This window comes from Somniosus microcephalus, chromosome 15 (genome assembly GCF_052327205.1).
Source record: "Somniosus microcephalus isolate GS21.2 chromosome 15, FLI_Smic_1.0, whole genome shotgun sequence".
Lineage (NCBI taxonomy): Eukaryota > Metazoa > Chordata > Chondrichthyes > Squaliformes > Somniosidae > Somniosus > Somniosus microcephalus.
In genome coordinates, this window is record NC_141001.1 from 31,068,851 (window position 1) to 31,088,478 (window position 19,628).

Consider the following 19,628-nt stretch of genomic DNA (forward strand, 5'->3'; position numbering starts at 1 on the left):
CTCAGCACAGGTAAGTCTGATGTGTTTGCATGAGAGCCTGTATGTGTGTTTGTGTTAGATTGTTCTGGTGGTGAGTGACAAGATTCAGTTGCGGCATTGTCATCGATTTGCTCTTGGATAGTTTCTTGTGTTTTCAGGAGGGAACAGCGGTTCCTCCTGAGAATCTGTCCTTCCTCAGTTCTAACAGTGTATGACCTTGGTCCTACTTCCTCAAGAACTGTAGCTTTCCTGTTCCATGCATTTGGATCCTCAATCCTGACAACATCATCCCTTGTCAATGGTTTCATAGTTTTGGATGACTTGTCATAGTGTGATTTCTGTTTCAGCTTTAACAGTTGAAGTCTCTGTCTCAGTTCCTTACTCTGCTTTTCTTTTGCACAACAGGGTAGCGTGGTGCGCAACTTGCGACCCATTAGGAGTTCAGCAGGTGAAGAACCACAGTCTAAAGGGGAGGCTCGGTAGCTCAGCAGGGCGCGATAAGGATCAGACTTGCTTTCTGTTGCTTTCTTCAGTAGCTGTTTGAGAACTTGAGCACCTTTCTCTGCCTTACCATTCGACTGAGCATACAGAGGACTGGATGTGATGTGCTGAAAGTCATAATGTGCTGCAAACTGTTGCCACTCCTTACAGTTGAAGCACGGACCATTGTCGCTAACGGCAATCATGGGAATCCCATGTCTGGCGAAGATGGATTTAATATGCATTATGACACTGCTTGCTGATGTGCTTGAGAGCAACGCCATCTCAGGATAGTGAGAATAGTAGTCAATCACTAATAGATAGTCTTTACCATTCAAATGAAAAAGGTCCATACCAACCTTTTGCCATGGTGCTGTTGGTAAGTCAGCTACTATCATTGGTTCCTTTGCTTGTTTGTTTTGGTGTTTCTGACATGTCTCACATTTGCCTATCATGTTCTCAATGTCCTTATTTATGCCAGGCCAATAAACAGTGTCTCTTGCTCTCCTTTTGCATTTTTCAATTCCAAGGTGTCCCTCATGAATCCTTTTGAGCATGTCTCGACGTAGAGCCTGTGGAATGACTATTCTGTTCTGTCTTAGTAATAGTCCACTTGCGACACTCAACTCTGACCTGATGTGATAGTACTTTGGACAGGAACCTTTTGCCCAACCATGATGAATGTTCTCTATTACTGTTTGTAACACTGTGGCCTAGAAATTCGGTATGGCCCCGCCAGGTCTTTTGCGCCCGAAATTTTGCGCCCGCCAGGATTCCCGTAGCGCCCGCCTAAAAGTCAGTTGCGACGGGCCAAGACGGCGGCGGGCGCTATTGCAGGGTTTGGCCGCCTCGCTAGGGGCGATGAATGTCACTTTCAGGCGTCCAGCTCCCGCTGCGGCACCCGATGCGGTGCGGCAGGCTGGGGTACTGCAGGCCTCCTCCTTCTCTTAAGGAGGAGCTGCCTGCAGCCGTCAGATCACCGGTGGATTCCCCCGGCAAATGAGCCCGGCACCACGGAGAAGTGCCGGGCTCGCGGGACTCAGACATCAATGCCGCGGGGGGGTGGTGCAGGAGTCCGGGGAGGGAGGTGCGGGCAGGCGGCCGCCGGGAAAGCGGCCGGCCGCCGCTCCACCTTTATGCGCCGGCCTTTCGGAGCTGCAAGACCCCGTTTCACAAACGCTGTTTGCGGCTGCCACGGGCGAGGCGGCCGCAACTGAATTTGGCCATCGGGCCGGAATAGCATTGCAACCGGGGCACTGCGCACACCAATGATGTCATCGGTGCCGGCGCGGCGCTACCGGCTAACGCCGATGTTAGGGGCCATCTGAAGTTCGGGCGATAAAAAACTTCAGGCGCAAACCACTTTATAGCCAATAAGTGGGCGCAAACGCGACTGAATTTCTAGGCCTGTATCTTTTACTGTTTCTTCTGCTATTTGCTTTGATTTTGTGTCTGACACGGGCAGCGCAGCAGTGACCATACTCACATGAACATCCACGTCTTCCTCAGTAGAGCTCACATGACTCATTGTGGGTGCTCGGGATAGTGCATCTGCTAACACTATGGGGTCAATTTTCTGGCTGCCGTTGGGCGGCTTTTCAGGCGGCTGGGGGCCGAAAATCAGCGAAAAAGCAGGTCGGGACCCCCCCCGCCTGATTCCCCGCCCCGTCCGACTTTCGGACCGCCGTTTCCACGCGCCCCGCTTCAGTCCCGGCCACCGCTGGCGGGACTGGTCGTTGGAACACTAACAAGCAATTGTCTGCTTGTTGAAGTCGATTTCCCCGGGCCGTTGCGACATTGGGGCTTTCCCCACCTGAAACCTGCCTGCGGGGAACCCCGCTGCTGCGAGCTGGCGTGAAGCTTGCCGGCTTGCTAGCTGTCAGCTGCAGGTCAATGGAGAAGCTGTGATTTAAAGGGCCAGCACTTGTATGTTGAAGGACCTTGTTGTTGCAGGTTTGGGGCTACTTCTTCAAGGCTTAGGCACAGCTGTGGAAGGTTGGAGCCTCACACACTTCTCCAATGTGATCTCCTGGGAGGCCCCTCTTGCCACACTCACTCAGCGCTTCCTCAGCGGAGGCATCTATGAGAAGCATGGGACGCCTTCTTTTCCTTCCCTTCTTGCCATTAGAGGATCTCCAGCAGCAGAGGCGGCAGCAGCAGAACCAGGAACAGCAGGATCAGCAACAGGAGCACCAGGCTGCTGCTCACTCACCTGAAGCTGCACAGGCCAGAAGGGGCCAGCGCTTGGAAGCGGCTTGAGAGCACCCTGCTGCGCTTTAGCACTCACCATGTTTTCCATACCCTGGCGAGTAATCTTCTCCATGGAGGTTGCCAACCTTTCCATGGTGATGCGTTTATGCGCCAATGACTCCACAAAGGCTCTGCTCATGGTCGCAATGGACTCCTCCATTCGCTCCACACTCGCAGCGACCCTGGAGACAAAACCTGCCAGAGACTCCTGCATCTGTGCATGGAGATCCATCACCTCTTCTCTTGCGGATGGACCCAAAGGCAGAGGGTCGACATGCAGCGCAGCTGAGCTGAGCTGGCAGAGTCCTGCGCCCTCCGACGAGGACTCTCCACTGCTGTCCCTGTCTCCAGAATCTGATGAGGCTCACTTGTGAGCTGTGAAACACCAGGTGACAACACTATATGTCCTGAAGGTCCCCCCGAGGTATGAGTGTCTGCGCTGGTGCTGGGTGTGGTAAACCACTGTTGTTAGTATTGTTGTTCACTCTTGCACATTGTTGTACTTGTCTGTGCATGCCTCAGCTGACTCCGCCCCTGGCTCCACCCTCATGGCCGGGTATAAAGGTGACTGCTTGGCAGCCCCCTGCCCTTTTGGATACCAGGCAACCACGAGAGGCATGCTCTGTTCTTTGGTAATAAAAGCCTGTTTGTTACTCACTCAACTTCCAGTCTTTTGTAGTAATTGATAGCGCATCAATTTTATTACCAAAGTTAAATGTTGGCTCCGAATGCTGATCAACCGATGGCGCAAAACGCTGAGCAGCAGGCGCTGCTGCGAGCCCTCAGACCAACATGCCTGGACCTAGACCCCCAAGAAGCGGGTTCATCGACTAAATTCGCACAATGGCTGCGTTGCTTTGAGGCGTATCTGGAAGCCTCAACCATGACTCTCGATGAAAATAAACTGAAAATCCTGGCCTCGAAGGTGAGCCACCAAGTCTATACTTTAATCCAAGATGCGACGACCTACGCGGCGGCTATCGACCGACTGAAAGGGCAGTATGCACGCCCGGTTAACACGGTCTATGCCAGGCACCTTTTAAGATCTCGCAGACAGCAGCCCGGGGAATCGGTGGAGGCCTTCCTACGGGCACTGCGGGTACTCGGACGCGGCTGCGACTGCAAGGAAGTATCGGCCGCGGCACATGCGGAGGGATTGATACGAGACGCTTTCGTTGCGGGTCTAAGGTCCGACTACTCCCGGCAGAGGCTGCTGGAGAAGGGTGAAATAGACCTGACAAAGGCAGTGTCCCTCGCGCTCTCGCTCGAAGCGGCCCACAGAAATATGGACGCTTTCTCCCCTAATCGCCCCGCGCCGTGGACGCCGCAATCTTGGGCCATGGGACCGCCACCTCCGACTGCTGCAGCGATGTCCAAGGCACAAAAATGCTATTTTTGTGGCCAAGCTAAACACCCTAAAGCACGCTGCCCCGCGAAGAATGCTACCTGCTCCGGCTGCGGGAAGAAAGGTCACTACGTTAGCGCCTGCAAAGGGAAGACCGCTAACGCCAGCAGCGCCGCGTACGAACCGTGGGCGCAGCCATCTTGTCCGCCATCTTGGGCTCCCCCAGCCTCGTGGGGATCGGGACCGTGGGCACCGCCATTTTGTCCGCCATCTTGGACGCCTCCGACTTCGGTTACGGGGGACCCGGACTCCACCACCGCCTCATCGGACGACCGCATCAACGCGCTTGAACATACGCTGGCTTCCGTGACGCTGGATCAATCTCTCCCACATCAACTGTCCAGGTCCATGATGGACATTACGGTAAACGGCCGCGCCACTACCTGCCTTTTTGACAGCGGGAGCACGGAGAGTTTTATACACCCCGACACGGTGCGCAGTTACTCTCTCCCGGTCCTGCCGACGCGCCATCGCATCTCTATGGCTTCCAAAGCCCAGTCAGCGGACGTCGGTGGCTACTGTATGGTGACTCTTTCAGTGCGGGGTACTGAATACAAAAATTTTAAACTTCTGGTCCTGCCCCATCTCTGCGCTGCCGTCCTACTGGGGTTGGATTTTCAGTGCCACCTTAAGAGTGTCACTTTAGCATACGGTGGACCCCTCCCCCCTCTCACAGTCTGCAGCCAGCAGTTTTTAAATCGCCCGCCGCGCGCCATTTGCAGCCTCTCCACCCTTAAAGTCTCCCCCCCCTCCTTGTTCGCTAACCTCACCCGCGACTGTAAGCCCATCGCTACCAAAAGTAGGTGTTACAGTGCCGGGGATAGGGGTTTCATTAAATCCGAAGTAGCGAGACTCCTGAAGGAAGGGATTATCGAGAGCAGCAATAGCCCATGGCGAGCACAAGTGGTGGTGGTGAAGGCTGGCGGCAAACAGCGCCTAGTTATTGACTACAGCCAGACGATCAACCGCTACACCCAGCTGGATGCATAGCCACTCCCCCGCATATCTGACATGGTCAATCAGATAGCACAATACCGGGTGTTCTCGACGATTGATCTGAAGTTGGCCTACCACCAGCTCCCCATCAGGGCTGAGGACCGCCAGTACACAGCTTTTGAAGCTGACGGTCGGCTCTATCACATTCTCAGAGTTCCCTTCGGCGTCACCAACGGAGTTTCTGTCTTCCAACGGGAGATGGACCGGATGGTTGACCAGAACGCGCTCCAGGCCACTTTCCCATATCTAGACAACGTCACCATCTGCGGCCACGACCAGCAGGACCACGACGTTAACCTAGAGAAATTCCTCCGGACGGCCCAGCAGCTGAATCTCACATACAACAAAGACAAATGTATGTTTCGTACTACGCGCCTTGCTATTCTTGGCTGCGTAGTGGAGAACGGAGTCATCGGCCCAGGCCCCGATAGAATGCGCCCCCTTATGGAGCTCCCCCTCCCCCACTGCCAGAAAGCACTGAAGAGATGCCTGGGGTTTTTCTCTTACTATGCTCAGTGGGTGCCCAACTATGCGGATAAAGCCCGACCCCTCATCAAGTCCGCCTCCTTCCCCCTGACAGCAGAGGCCTGTGCAGCCTTCACTCTCATAAAAGGAGACATTGCGAAGGCCACAATGCACGCTGTGGATGAGTCCCTCCCTTTTCAAGTGGAGAGCGACGCATCCGACTTTGCCCTAGCTGCAACCCTTAACCAGGCAGGGAGACCCGTGGCCTTTTTCTCAAGGACCCTCCAGGGCCTCGAGATTCGACACTCCTCTGTCGAAAAGGAGGCCCAGGCCATTGTGGAAGCCGTGCGACATTGGCGGCATTACCTGGCCGGAAAACGATTTACCCTGCTCACTGACCAGCGTTCAGTGGCTTTTATGTTTCATAATAAGCAGCGGGGCAAGATCAAGAATGACAAGATCTTAAGGTGGAGAATCGAACTCTCCACCTACAATTACGATATCTTGTACCGGCCCGGGAAACTCAATGAGCCCCCAGATGCCCTATCACGTGGTACGTGCGCCAACGCGCAGGTTGATAGACTACAGACCCTACACAATGACCTCTGCCACCCGGGGGTCACCAGGTTCTTCCATTTTATCAAATCCCGTAACCTGCCCTACTCCATCGAGGAGGTCAGGACCATGACCAGGAACTGCCAGATCTGTGCCGAGTGCAAGCCGCATTTTTATAGGCCAGACAGAGCGAGCCTGATCAAAGCCACGCGCCCCTTCGAGCGGCTGAGCATCGATTTTAAAGGGCCCCTCCCCTCCTCTGACCGCAATGTGTACTTCCTCAATATAATTGATGAGTACTCCCGTTTCCCGTTTGCCATCCCTTGCTCGGACATGACCAGTACCACGGTCATTAAATGTCTGAATGACCTCTTCGCCTTGTTCGGTTTCCCTAGCTATATCCATAGCGACAGGGGCTCATCCTTTATGAGCGACGAACTTCGGCAGTACCTGCTCGCGAGAGGCATTGCTACAAGCAGGACCACCAGCTACAACCCCCGGGGGAACAGCCAGGTGGAAAGGGAGAATGCGACGGTCTGGAAGGCAGTCCTTTTAAACTTAAAATCTAAGGGCCTTCCGACCTCCCGCTGGCAGGAGGTCCTCCCTGCGGCGCTCCATTCCATTCGGTCGCTGCTCTGTACAGCCACCAATGCCACTCCTCACGAGAGAATGTTCTCCTTCCCCAGGAAGTCCACGTCGGGGATTTCCCTACCAACATGGCTGACTTCTCCAGGACCCGTCCTACTGCGGAAGCACGCGAGGACCCATAAGGCGGACCCCCTGGTCGAGAGGGTGAGCCTCCTCCACGCCAACCCGCAGTATGCTTACGTGGTGTACCCGGATGGGCGGGAGGACACAGTCTCCATTCAAGACCTCGCACCTGCGGGTGCTCCTGAAACACCCTCTTCGCCACCCACCGCTACTCATGCCTACCCCCAGGACACAGTCCCCGCATGAGACCTCGCACCTTCGGGTGCCTCTGAGAGACCACCATCGCTACCTCCCATTAACCGCGCTCCGACCCCTGTAGATGGCATGCAGCAGCCCCAGGGCCCGCCACCAGCTACACCTCCTCTGAACGAGACACCAGGTTCAACGTTGGATGCTGCACCATCACCGCCGCTGCTGCGACGCTCAGGACGGCTTACAAGGCCTCCTGATAGACTTCAGTACACGAACTTTTAGTGCACTTCACCCCGCCGGACTCAATTCTAAACAAGGGGTGAATGTGGTAAACCACTGTTGTTAGTATTGTTGTTCACTCTTGCACATTGTTGTACTTGTCTGTGCATGCCTCAGCTGACTCCGCCCCTGGCTCCACCCTCATGGCCGGGTATAAAGGTGACTGCTTGGCAGCCCCCTGCCCTTTTGGATACCAGGCAACCACGAGAGGCATGCTCTGTTCTTTGGTAATAAAATCCTGTTTGTTACTCTCTCAACTTCCAGTCTTTTGTAGTAATTGATAGCGCATCACTGGGTGCGCTTACTTCTGCTGACCACTGCGCCCTCAGAGGTTGGAGCTTCCTCTGAGGAGTCTGGCTGCACAGCCTCTTCCTCCTCCACAGTGAGGACGGGGGCTCTAGATGGTACTGTGGGGGAGTAAAGGAAGGAGTTAGAGATGTAATGCCAAGGTTCTTCTGGTGACTCCCAGCGAGTTGGCATCTGCTGACACCTGCATCCATGCAGCATTGGTCTCAGTGGGAGGCCTCTTCCTCCCTGACCTAGGGAAGAGGACCTCCCTGTGGGCCCTAACCCCATCCAATAATGCCTGCAGTGAAGCCTCGTCGAATTTGAAGGCAGCTCGGCCTCTGCCGCTGGCAGCAGCTGGTGCAGGCTCCTCTGCCATTGTGCAAGAGTGGTTGAGAAGCCTGCAGAGGTGGAGAAGCTTGCTGGACACTTTGAAAGCACCACGAATGATGACATCATACTGTGGGGATTTCTGACTCGAATTGGACAATTAGCAAGGCTTCCCACATGCTGGGAATTAATTGGCCACTTGAGCGAAAATGGCATGGAGCTGGCTGACACATTTTTTTTTGTGTGTCAGAAACCCCACATTCGGGGAAACCCGACCATTTCCCACACAAGCCGAAAATCGGGGCCTATGTGTTTGCCTGGTGTGTAGATCAGTTCAAAGTCATATCTTTGCAGCTTCATCATGAATTGTTGAATCCTTGGAGACATCTCATTCAGGTTTTTTTTACGATGGCAACCAGTGGGCAGTGGTCTGTCTCAACTGTGAAGGTGGGAAGTCCATATATGTAGCCATGGAACTTTTCTAGTCCAACTACCAAGCCTAGGCATTCCTTTTCAATCTGGGCGTATCGACACTCAGAATCAGTCATAGACCTGGAAGCATAGGCAACAGGCTTCCAATCTTCACCTTCTGCTTGTAGCAAGACCGTGCCTAGGCCACCTTTTGATGCATCCGTTGACACTTTGATTCTCTTTGTTGGGTCAAAGAAGGTGAGTACAGGTGTGGTTGTCAGCACCGTTTTGAGGTTCATCCACTCTTGTTCATGTCTTTCTGTCCATGCGAACTCATTTGTTTTATGTAGCAGGTCTCGCAGACAGGCTGTCTTGGCTGACAAGTTAGGAATGAACTTTCCAATGAAGTTTATCATCCCCATGTTGCGTAGCACTCCTTTTTTTGTCAGTGGGTCGGGGCATGTTGAGTATGGCGTTTACTTTTTCCATATCTGGCTCTATTCCTTTACCAGATAGATTATCTCCTAGGAAAGTGACTTCCTGGACGCCAAACTGACACTTGGCTTTGTTGAGCTTCAGTCCATTCCGGCGTATGCTCTGTTGCACTTTAGTCAGTCTCTCATTGTGTTCTTTCAGTGTGGAGCCCCAGATGATGATGTCATCAACATAGACCCGAACTCCTTCCAGACCTTCAATTATGTGTTCCATCGCTCTATGAAAGATTTCAGATGCAGATATTATCCCGAAAGGCATTCTGAGGAAACAATACCTGCCAAATGGTGTGTTGAAGATATAGTATTTGGTGCTCTCTTCATCCAGCTTAAGTTGCCAAAATCCTTGTGAGGCATCGAGCTTTGTGAAGTATCTGGCACCTGACATTTCACTGGTGATTTCTTCTCGCTTGGGAATCTGGTAGTGTTCACGTTTTATGTTTGCATTTAAGTCCTTTGGATCCATGCATACTCTTAGATCATTGTTCTTTTTCTTTACACATACCATGGAGTTAACCCAGTCTGTTGGCTCTTCGACTTTCCTGATGACTCCTAGTGTGGTCATTCTGTCCAGTTCTTTCTTGAGCCGGTCACGCAGGGGTGCTGGAACTCTCCGTGGAGCATGTACCACTGGCTGAGCATCCTCCTTTAGCTGGATCTTGTAAGTGAATGGTAGAACTCCAAACCCTTTGAACGCATCCTGGAAATTACTCACTACAGAATCCACTGAGTCATCTGGTCTGCTTATGGCACAGTTTATACGGTAGACTCTCTTGACCAGTTCTAAGTCCTCACAAGCTTTGTCACCCAGTAGTGAATCAAGTCCTTCAGCCACAACAGAAAACATGAGATGATGTACTTTGTCTTTGACTCACTTTAAGTCTGCATACACCTAAGCTATCTATTTTCTGTCCATTATAGTTCTTCAGTAGTACTGACTTTTTCTGTATTTTGGGCTTTTCTTTCATATTTTGAATGTCACTCATACTGATTAAGTTTGCTTTTGCCCCAGTGTCTAGTTTCAATGTAACGAATGCTCCATTTACCTGCAGTGGCATCATCCATTTGTCCTCTTTTACTGCATTAACTTTATGTTCAGCATTGTCCATTCCTGAGGGCTGCACATTTTCTGTATCCTTTTCTATATTGTCACATGACACCATTCCTACAAAAAATGTCTCACTTAAATCAGTGTCCTCTTTTACTGCATTAACTTTATGTTCATCCTTTGTTTTTACTTTTAAAAAGCATTGTTTGGCAAAGTGATTCTTTCCATTACATTTTGTGCACATTTTCCCAAACGCTGGGCATTGTCTTGACTGGTGCTGGTAACCACAGTGTTTACAATTGAAAGTTCCATCCTCCAATTACTTTGCATTCCTGTTCTGCCCACGTTTCTTCCCCTTGCAGGACACAGCACCGACAGCTGCACTGTCACTCACTACAGTCGCACCATTATTAATTTCACTGAAAGTCTTTGCGTGCTGCTGAGCTAGCTCACTGGCATGGCGTATTTTCACAGCATCCTCCAATGTTAGTTCGATTTCTCTCAACAGATGTTCCCTCACCTTTTTATCATGAATACCAAACACAATCTGGTCACGAATCATGGATGATTTCAGTTCAGAGAAATTACATGTCTGTGCTTTCAGTTTCAGATCGGTCACAAAGCTATCAAAAGTCTCATTTTGCTGCTGTGTCCATGAACGGTACACGTACCTCTCATAGTTCTTGTTCTTTTTGGGAGAACAATGTGTATCAAACTTCTTTAGCACGTCGTCCATTTTTTTCTCTGTCCTCCTCTTGATCAAATACAAACATATTAAATACCTCTATTGCCTGTGGGCCTGCAACCATGAGCAGCAACGCTATTTTCCTTGCGCCTGGCTTCGTACCAAACCCAATGGCGGCAATGTAGAGTTCGAATTGTTGTTTGAAAGTCCGCCAATTGCAGTCGACATTCCCCGTGAGTTTCAAACCCTCCTGTGGCTTCAAATTCTCCATGTCACGTTTTGCAATATTCAGCAGATATTACCACTCCTGGTACCATGTTATGTTCATAAATAAATAGACGTTTTTATTATGAACGGCTAGCTTGTGCTAGTCATTTATTCAGCCATGTTCACTTGTATAGAGTAGCCATGTTGACTCTCTCGACCAGTGCCTCGTGTAAAACAAGACAACCCATAAAGATGTAGCCCACTACTAAAACATACAGCTACACCTAGTGTACCATTCTAGAATGACATTTTACTGCATATCATTACAGTTGGTGAGTATGTCTCTCTTTTTTAAACTTTAACTCTGTGGTTTATAGTTTCTAAAGTCTCTGTGGTGTAGCGCAGACTGTTTGTAACCCAGAGCCCTTAAATATACCATTTAACTGTAGTGTCATTGGTGGGATTGATTTGATTTAATTATATTGCAATTAATTAAAGGGTAAGTCATGGCAGGACAGCCCGGTGCCATGGTATGCTCCTCCTGCGCTATGTGGGAACTCAGGGACACTTCCTGTGTCCTTAACAACCATGTGTGCAGGAAGTGTGTCCAGTTGCAGCTACTGGCAGACTGCATTGTGGTGCTGGAGCAGCAATTGGATACATACTGGACCATTTGCGATGCTGAGGGCGTCGTGAATAGCACATTTAATCAGTTGGTCACACCGCAGGTAAAGTTGGCACAGGCAGAAAGGGAATGGGTGACCAACAGGCAGAGTAGTAGGTGCAGGCAGGTAGTGCAGGGGTCCCCTGTGGCCATCCCCCTATCAAACAGATATACCACTTTGGATACTGATGGGGGGGATGGCTTACCAGGGGAAGGCAGCAGCAGCCAACTTCCTGGCACCAGGGGTGACTCTGCTGCACAAGATGGGAGGAAAAAGAGGGGGAGAGCTATAGTAATAGGGGATTCTATTGTAAGGGGAAGAGATAGGTGTTTCTGCGGCTGCAAACGAGACTCCAGGATGGTGTATTGCCTCCCTGGTGCAAGGGTCAAGGATGTCTCAGGGCGGCTGCAGAACATCTTGGAAGGGGAGGGTGAACAGCCAGTTGTCATGGTGCATATAGGTACCAACGATATAGGTAAAAAATGGGATGAGGTCCTAAAAGCTTAATATAGGGAGTTAGGAGGTAAATTAAAAAATAGGACCTCAAAGGTAGTAATCTCAGGATTGCTACCAGTGCCATGTGCTAGTCAGAGTAGAAATAGAAGAATATTTCAGATGAATACGTGGCTAGAGGAATGGTGCCAGGGGGAGGGATTCAAATTCCTGGGACATTGGAACTGGTTCTGGGGGAGGTGGGGCCAGTTCAAATCGGACGGTTTGCACCTGGGCAGGGCCGGGACCGATGTCCTAGGGGGAGTGTTTGCTAGTGTTCGAGGGGAGGGTTTAAACTAAAATGGCAGGGGGTTGGGAACCTGAGCAGGGGGACAGAGGAAAGGGAAACAAGGATAAAAGCAAAAGATAGGAAGGAGAAAAACAAAAGTGGCAGTCAGAGAAATCAACGGTTTAAATCAAACATGGCCACAGTAAGTAATAATTCTAATGGGTCTAAGAGCGTTAAAAAAATAAGCCTGAAGGCTTTGTGTCTTAATGTGAGGAGCATTCGTAAAAAGGTGGATGAATTAGCTGCGCAAATATGATTTGATTGGGATTACGGAAATATGGCTCCAGGGTGGCGAAGGCTGGGAACTCAACAATATTCAGGAAAGATAGGCAAAAAGGAGAGGGCGGTGGGGTAGCATTTCTGGTTAAAGAAGGGATTAACACAATTGTAAGGAAGGATATTAGCTCTGATGATGTGGAATCTGTATGGGTAGAACTGAAAAATACCAAGGGGCAGAAAACGTTAGTGGGAGTGGTATATAGACCTCCAAACAGTAATGCGGAGGTTGGGGATGGCATTAAAAGGGAAATTAGAGAAGCGTGCAAAAAGGGCACAGCAGTCATCATGGGTGACTTTAATCTACATATAGATTGGGCTAACCAAATTAGTAACAATACTGTGGAGGAGGAATTCCTGGAGTGTTTACGGGATGGTTTCCTGGACCAATATGTCGAGGAACCAACCAGAGATCAGGCCATCTTAGGCTGGGTATTATGTAATGAGAAAGGATTAATTAGCAATCTTGTTGTACGAGGCCCCTTGGGTCGGAGTGATCATAATATGATCGAATTCTTCATTAAGATGGAGAATGAAGTAGTTGGCTCAGAGACTAGGGTCCTGAATTTAAATAAAGGAAACTATGATGGTCTGAGGCACGAATTGGGTAGGATTGATTGGGGAATGTCACTCAAAGGGTTGACGGTGGATAGGCAATGGCAAACATTCAAAGACCGCATGGATGAACTACAGAATTTCTTCATCCCAGTTTGGCATAAATTTTTTTTAAAAAGGTGACTCAACTGTGGCTAATGAGGGAAATTAGGGATAGGATAAGATCCAAGGAGAAGACATAAATTGGCCAAAAAAAGCAGTAATCCAGAGGATTGGGAGCAGTTTAGGATTCAACAAAGGAGGACAAAGGGATTAATTAAGAAAGGGAAAATAGAATATGAGAGTAAGCTTGCATGGAACATAAAAACTGACTGTAAAAGCTTTTATAGATATGTGAAGAGAAAAAGATTGGTGAAGTCAAGCGTAGGTCCCTTGCAGTCAGAATCAGGGGAATTTATAATGGGGAACAAAGAAATGGCAGACCAATTAAATATATATTTTGGTTCTGTCTTCACAAAGGAGGACACAAATAACCTCCCAGAAATGTCGGGGAACAGAGGGTCTGATGAAAGGGAGGAACTGAAAGAAATCAGTATTTGTAGGGAAATGATGTTAGGGAAATTGCTGGGATTGAAGGCCGATAAATCCCCAGGGCCTGATAATCTACATCCTAGGGTACTTAACGAAGTGGCCCTAGAAATAGTAGATGCATTGCTGATCATCTTCCAACATTCGATGGAATCTGGAACAGTACCCATGGATTGGAGGGTAGCTAATGTTTCCCCACTATTTAAAAAAGGTGGTGGAGAGAAAACGGGGAATTACAGACCGGTAAGCCTGACATCGGTAGTGGGGAAAATGCTAGAGTCCATTATAAATGATGTAATAGCAGAGCACTTGAAAACAGTGACAGGATGAGACAAAGTCAACATGGATTTACAAAAGGTAAATCGTGCTTGACTAACCTACTGGAATTTTTTGAGGATGTAACTAGTAAAATAGATAAGGGAGAACCAGTGGATGTGGTGCATTTGGACTTTCAGAAGGCTTTCGATAAGGTCCCACATAAGAGATTAGCGTGTAAAATTAAGGCACATGGGATTGGGGGCAAGGTATTGAATTGGATAGAGAACTGGTTGGCAGATAGAAAGCACAGAGTTGGAATAAATGGGTCTTTTTCTGAGTGGCAGGCAGTGACTATTGGGGTACGGCAGGGATCGGTCCTTGGACGCCAGCTATTCACAATATATATTAATGATCTAGACAAGGGAACTAGATGTAATATCTCCAAATTTGCAGACAACACAAAGCTGGGTGGGCATGTGTGCTGTGAGGAGGATGCCGAGAAACTACAGGATGATTTGGACAGGTTGGGTGATTGGGCAGAAGCATGGCAGATGCAATATAACGTGGATAAATGTGAGGTTATCCACTTTGGTGTCAAAAACAGGAAGGCAGATTATTATCTGAATGGCAATAGATTGGGAGAAGGGGAAGTGCAATGAGACCTGGATGTCCTTGTGCACCAGTCGCTGAAGTTAAGCATGCAGGTGCAGCAGGCGGTTAAGAAGGCAAATGGTATGTTGGCCTTCATAGCGAGAGGGTTTGAGTACAAGAACAAGGATGTCTTGCTGCAGTTGTACAGGGCCTTGGTGAGACCACATCTTGGGTATTGTGTGCAGTTTTGGTCGCCTTATCTGAGGAAGGATATTCTTGCCATGGAAGGAGTTCAGCGAAGATTCACCAGGCTGATACCTGGGATGGCAGGAATGACATATGAGGAGAGAGTGGGTCGATTGGGCTTGTACTCGCTGGAGTTTAGAAGAATGAGAGGGGGTCTCATTGAAACTTATAAAATTCTGGCAGGACTCGACAGACTAGATGCAGGGAGGATGTTCCTGATGGTCGGGGAATCCAGAACCAGGGGTCACAGTCTAAGGATATGGGGTAGGCCTTTTAGGACAGAAATGAGGAGGAATTTCTTCACCCAGAGAGTGGTGAACCTGTGGAATTCTCTACCACAGAAGGCAGTAGAGGCCAATTCATTAAATATATTCAAGAAGGAGTTGGATATATTTCTTAAGGCTAAAGGGATCAAGGGGTATGGGGAGAAAGCAGGGACAGGGTACTGAACTTAGATGATCAGCCATGATTGCATTGAATGGCGGAGCAGGCTAGAGGGGCCGAATGGCCTACTCCTGCTCCTATCTTCTATGTTTCTATGTTACCTGACCTGCCCCTTCTCCTTTATCGTTTTCAGTCAGCAGCAGAGTTCAGTTTGGCCGACCTGGGTCGCGGGGGGGAACTGAGCTGGGAACTGGGGAATGCCGACATATGTCATCTGAAGGCCGAGCTGGGCACTGCGGAGACTTGTTCCCACCAAACCTGGAGGCTGAAGATGTGCGACAGAGGTTCCCCGGAGAGAAATGGAGGCGGTCCCTCCAAAGTCACACTGGCTGACCTTAAAATGATTGGAGAGGGGTCATGTACCCCAGATCCCCCACTGTCTCCAACACTATTTTCAGTGTCTTTTCCTTAAATGGGTAGCATAAGCAATTAGCCCTCCGTATTTGCATATAGCCAACCATTCATTGGGCATCAAAGCAAAGAATGGTGTCCTCCATCATATCTTTTTAGCCATTCAAATACTTTTGTACGATAGAAACCAGGACTTTTAGGAAAATTAGTGCATGTTTTTGGACATGGGATGGGTAGGGCTCTTACAGATAAGTATATACCTTGAACAAAAGCATACGGGATCCTTGGCATAATAAATAGAGGCAAGGGGGGGAATTTTAACCCCTTGGGACAGGGTAGGGGGAGAGGTGCAGCTAAACTTTTGAAAATCTGAAACATGACCCCAATCCGCTGCGAATCTGCCTACTTCTGGTTTAATCGGGGGTGGGGGGGGGGAGGGGTAACCTGCATGTGAGAGGCGGGTCAATAATTTAAATATGTTAATGAGGCTGCCTGCCTCAGATTTTAGCAGTCATTTAGATTTAATGGCTAAAGGCTGGGTTTCCTAGGGCTCGGGAAGCCTGGCAGCTGAAGGAAGGCGAGAATTGCCGGGTCCAGGAGGTAAGTGCTTTTTATTGCAATGCTTGTGGGCCAGGAGGAGCAGGAGCGCTTCTACCTGGTCCCCCAAGCTAACCTATCATGATCGGCCTCCCTCCCCGCGATCTGCCGAGCCCCCCAGTGGTCCGATGGCCCCCCGATCTCCAGGCTAACCCCTGATCTCTCCCCCATGATCTCCCCCACCACATTCTCTGCCTTCCTCCCTCCCTCCTCTCTAATCCTTAGCTGTGGCCTTCTAGCAGAGGCCTTCCTGCCCAACAGCCAGCCAGCCTTTCAACCTAGCTGGCTGTCGGCCGGAAAATGGAGAAAAAAATTCAAAAGATGCCCTGCCATTAAAATCGGCAGGACCTCCGCGTTTCTCGTATGTCCGTGTTTCCCAGCCGCTGCAAGTACCCCGCCTCTCGCTCCCTCCCTATAAATATCGGAGCCGTAGACTACAAAAGCAAGGAAGTTATGACAAACCTTTATAAATCACTGGTTAGATCTCAGCTGGAGTATTGTGTTCAATTCTGGACACCACGGGGGCGATTTCCCCACTGGAGGCGAGATGGAGGTGGGTTTCGGTTTGGGTGGGTTTGAAACCTGCCTCCTCTGATAGTTTTCAAAAAATTGAGATTTTCCCATAATTGGCCACTTGATTTCAGAGGTGTGGGTTGCCCTTGCTCAATTAGTGTTTTGGGACTGAAACCCGCCTCTGCTGACAGCACTTTTTCAGTCTGATTTTATGGCTTCTTGCTGCCTTGGATCATTCCACAGGATTTGATGAAATGCCATCCCTGTTGGAAAGCATTAAAATGGTTTGATGCCAAAATGTTGACGTTATGGCATCTGTTCTTTCGTCTTAGGCAGCTCCACAGTGCGGGCTCCGCCACACTTGCATTGTCAGGTTGGTGGCCTGAGTGAAAGGAGGTCAGAGATTTATGTCCATTGTCAATGATGTCTTAGGATGGAGCCAAGGATATGTGCCAACTTGGACAACCTATGCAAATCTGGCCAGGATAAGTTCATCCCTTGCATCCCAGGGAGCCATGTGCTCGCGTGCTGCTGCTGCTGCTGTTCGATACACCGGCGCTCTGACTTCCTCCTGCTCCTCCTCCTCCTCCTGCTCCTCCTCCTCCTCCTCCACCTCCTCCAGATCCTCCTCCTCCTCCTCCTCATCCTCCTCCTCATCCTCATCTGAGGAGGGCTGGAACTGAGCCACTTGCTCCTCAGGAAGCTGCAAGCCACGACGCTGTGCGATGTTGTGCAGTACACAGCAGACCACGACCATTCTGGAGACCCTGTATACTGCAGGGCTCCACCTGATCGGTCGAGGCAATGGAAGCGCATCTTCAGCAACCCAATGGTTTGCTCGATGATGGCACTGGTCGAAGTGTGGCTGGCATTGTAGCACTCTTCAGCCTTGTTAGCTGGCCTCCTGATCGGCGTCATTAGCCACTTCTTCAGGGATTGTCACCAAGGAGCCATCCGTTAAGTTGGTTTGGTGGATTGAAAAGTGGAGGAACACTAGAGTGCTGCAGGATGAAAGAGTCATGACAACTACCACAGAACTTGGTGCAAACATGCAAGAACTCCTTCTTGTGGTTACACACCAGTTGTACGTTGAGGGAGTGGAAGCCCTTTCGGTTGACAAAGATAGCTGGGTTGTGATTGGGTGCCCTAAGGGTCACATGTGTGCAGCCTATGATGCCCTGCACCGTTGGCATGCCTGTCATATTTGCAAAGCCAACCGAATGGGCGTTTATACTTGCTTGATCCCTTGAGGACTGGATGTAATTGTAGGCCTTAGCAAAAAAGGTATTGGTAACCTGCATGATGCAACTGTGGATGGCTGACTGGGAGATGCCGCTGATGTCTGCTGATGATCCCTGGAAGGAGCCTGAGGCAAAGAAGTTGAGTGTGGTGATGACTTTGACAGCCACTGGTAAGGGGTGTCCACCCATTCCTCTGGGCACCAGGTCTTGCTGCAGCAGGCCGCAGATCTATCGGACAACCTCTCGCGAAAGTCTCAGCCTCCTTTGGCACTGCTGCTCACTCATGTTGAGGTAGCTCATCCTTTGTCTGTAAACCCTCTCTCGGGGGTATCTCCTGCGGTGAGGTGCCTCGATGCGCTGGCGCCTTCTGCCCTGTGCAACATCAGGTGGCTGAGCAAGAGGTTGGGGCTCCTGCCGCTGTTGCTGCTGAGCTGCCTGGATCTGCTGCTGCCATGGATGCTCCTCATCCTCATCTGAGGTCCACGGTGACACAAATCGAATGGTTCCCATGCTGCTTGCAGATGCCTCTGTTGGGGAAGCGCACATAGCAAACGGGGAGAGGGTCTTCCAAGGAGGTCCCACAGTTGATAGCTTCAAGCTGCAGCACCTCCGACTTCGGAAGGCCTTCTAAAAGTGCTCAAACACCTTTTAAAGGAAAGATATGCCAGCTGCAACTAATCCCTGATGAAATAAACGATTTAATGTTGGACCTGCAGCTCTGAGGAGCCAACCCACTTGTCAACCTGCCAGGTTTAGCTGGCGTGGTTTAGGAGGTGCGTGGAGCATGCCGAAATGGTCGAAAAATCACGAGGGCTTCGCAAAATAAGCTCATAGAGGCCCTTAACAAGCATTTAATGAAGTTAACTAGCGCTATGGCCAGTTGGAGGCAGGACCGTTTCCCGTCCTCCAATGTCAGAAAATCGCCCCCCACACTTTAGGAAGGATGTCAGGGCCTTGGAGAGGGTGCAGAGGAGAATGGTACCAGGGATGAGGGAATTTAATTATATGGAGAGTCTTGAGAAGCTGTGGTTGTTCTTCTTAGAGCAGAGAAGGTTAAGGGGAGATTCAATAGAGGTGTTCAAATTTATGAGGGGTTTTGATAGAGTAAATAGGAGAAACTGTCTCCACTGGCAGGAGGGTCAGTAATCAGAGGACACAGATTTAAGGTAATTAGCAAAAGAACCAGAGGTGAGATAAGGTGATTTTTTTTTCTGCAGCGAGTTGTTATGATCTGGAATGCACTGCCTGAAAAGTTGGTGGGGGGGGGGGGGAGCAAACTCAATAGTTACTTTCAAAAGAGAATTGGATAAATATTTGAACAGAAAAAATTGCAGGGCTATGGCGAAAGAGCGGGGGAATGGGACTAATTAGACAGCTCTTTCAAAGAGCTGGCACAGGCACAATGGGCTGAATGGTCTCCTTCTGTAATGTATGATGGCTGTGGGCATATCAGCAAAAAGTCAATGTTGGTCATTTTATGAAAAAATCCCTTTTAATGATATTTTCTCTACTCTTTTTGTAGGTTTGTCTGCAACACACACTATTCCAAGCTGAAAGGGCAGGCAACTGATCTACTCCCCAGCCTTGGCGAATGCCAATCCGTATATATTGGAACAAAAGGACAATTATTCCCTCGTATTTAGCCCACTTACCAATCTTGCAAGGTTTTTGGTAGAAACTGGATCCCTGACTAGTAGAACCAGACCAGTCATGGCTTAATTAGCTCTTCTCGATCTTCCTGGTTGCAATGCTC